Below are 2,538 nucleotides of genomic sequence, written 5' to 3'. Positions count from 1 at the left end.
TTGTGAGCCCTGGGCCCAAGCTCAAAACCCACAAACCTAAACCTAATATATTAGATATTTTCCTTAAAAATCTTACTAAAATCTTACCAAAATCCCTATAAAGGATTTTGTCTCTAAATATTAAAACACACGAGATTTACTCAATCTCATCAAATCTATACAAGAGATTTGTCTCTAAAAATTAGAACATAAAGACTTATGGTTAATAAATTATTATATAATCCACCAAACAATACCCATTATACAAGTTTATAAAAGGGGTCGACATCAAATACACACAAATGAACCAACCCACTAAATTACCCCCTATCTCTCTCCCTATAAACACACAGACTTTAGTCTTACCCCCTCTCTCTCGAATTACATACAGACAAACACAAACATGCTCTACCAAAACCCCCTTCACTCATCTCTCGTCTTACCTCATGGATCCGACCGCCGGAGCCGATTAACCGACCGGCTGCCGGTGGTTCGGTGGCTCGGTCAACCTGCAAGACACCCTCCCTTCCTCTCCGATTGTATCTGCTAACACACACACATCAACCACCCTCTCACCTTCTTTGATCAGATCGGTAAGCACAGGAGAGATCGGCCGATCTCCGGTCGACACACAACCCCTAACCCCTCGTCCCCCTCTCGATCTTTCGGGTCGCCGATGCTGGTCGTTTTCCGGCGTCGGGTTGATCTGACAACCACACCACATCAGCTCCCTTCTCTTGTTTAAAACCGACAAATAACCGGTGACCAGCAGAGCTCCGGCCGGCGACAAATGAAGACGCCGCCGCCGCCGCTCACGGCGGCGGCGGAGGTGAATCTGAGCAGCGGAAGGTTTCACGGCAGTGGATGTCCAGTGAGTGTTCCGTTATTTTATATATTTATTTTTCTCTTTTCTCTTCACCTCCGAGTAATAATATTCCGACTCGTGTGGTTGTTTTATTTTTTTTTGGATGCTGTTGAAGACGATGATAATTGATGGTGATGATGTGGATGGTGGCTGAGCTGGTGCTGGTGCGGCACGTCACCGGCGACGGAGGTGATAGTGGTGGATGGTGGGGTTCGGGCACAGACAACCGGTTCAATAAAGCTTGATTTGGTTTGATTTAACTCGGTTTGACTCAGTCAAACTGAGTCAACTCAGTGTTTGGACTAACTCAGTTTCGGGTCAACTCAAGACAGCTAGTCAACCGCAGTTTCAGTTCGGAACGACTCGGGCGAACTGAATCGACTCGGTCAAATCGAGTCAAATCAGTCAAACCCGGTCAACAGCAGTAAACATCGGTCAACCCAGTCAACCCTTTCAGCAAACGACACGAGAGTTTGGGTAATAGTTAAAGTCGTGATTTCGTTATGTTATCTTTATAATTTTTTTTATCTAACGTGACAAACGAGCTCGACCCGACTAACGGTTTTGCATTTAGTGAATTGGTTTTCATTTTTGGCATATTGATATATTTCGCGTAAACTTTAAATATAATATGTGATTGGATTGTTGAATCTTGATAAAAATAACGACACTTTAGTTGTCAGGGCCGTCCGAAAACAAAGGAAGCTCTCCCCGTTTTTCGAGAAAATCTGGAATATACAACGCGTTTTATTATAAAATAAACTATCGAATTCGAATACTCTTTTGGAAAAACGAATACGAACATATAATTTCTTTTGACGATACTTTACAAAAGCGATGATACGAAAATTGTTTCGACAACAAATAAATATAGTATTTATATTTATTTTAAACTTCAGAAATTCAACAAATCTTTTATAAAATCAATATAATTATTTATATTGATTCAAACGCCGAACATGCCCTCGTTTATAAAATAAATATAGTTATTTTTATATTTATTACAATAACGAACAACATGGTTTCGTTTCATAAAATAAATATAGTTTATATACTTATTTATTTCAAATATCGTACGACACGAGTTCTTTTATAAAAATAAATATAGTTATATATTTATTTTCAAATACAACTCGACGATTCTTTTGTAGAATAAATATAACTCTTTTATATTTATATCAAACGCCTAAATGGCATATACACATATTTTGATAATTTTCAAGACGCGATATATAATACAAGTTTATTATATATTACTTTCATACGAATATTCCTATATGTCAACATACGACTTTACAAAACGAAGCTAAACGAATATAACTTAATCATTTTCATTAAGTTAACAATTTACGTCAAATCGTTCAGTTAGCGATTCGGTAAAGCTCGGTGACACGTAGTGTAGTTACCGCAATTAATTAGAAACTTATAAGATATTCCGTGTTAGGAATATTGTAGAACGCACGCTAGCAAGTCAAGTCTTGGAAACGACATCACCAAGTCGTAATTAGCTAGCTTTGCACAGGTATATTCAGGTGAGTTCATAACCCCACCTTTTTACGGTTTTACATTTTTCTAAATGTTTTCGGGGTGGAAAGACATGCACTTTTTGCAAAGCATACAAGAATTACATATTTCTAACCCATTTTACAAGCAAGTTTTAACTGACACAAATGGTTTACGAAAAGCTTATGTTT

General features: G+C 38.0%; 1 long non-coding RNA gene across 1 annotated transcript; it reads left to right on the top strand.

Annotated features, from left to right (window-relative positions):
• Nucleotides 1-293: 293 nt before the first annotated feature.
• Nucleotides 294-1,474, top strand: LOC110884668. Its single transcript, XR_002561418.2, has 2 exons — nucleotides 294-850; nucleotides 960-1,474. It is a non-coding gene; the product is annotated as an uncharacterized LOC110884668 (long non-coding RNA).
• Nucleotides 1,475-2,538: the final 1,064 nt, after the last annotated feature.

The sequence above is a fragment of the Helianthus annuus genome, chromosome 10 (assembly GCF_002127325.2).
Source record: "Helianthus annuus cultivar XRQ/B chromosome 10, HanXRQr2.0-SUNRISE, whole genome shotgun sequence".
Taxonomy (NCBI): Eukaryota; Viridiplantae; Streptophyta; class Magnoliopsida; order Asterales; family Asteraceae; genus Helianthus; species Helianthus annuus.
Note: the sequence above shows the minus strand (reverse complement) of the source record. Positions and strands in the feature narration are given on the sequence as shown.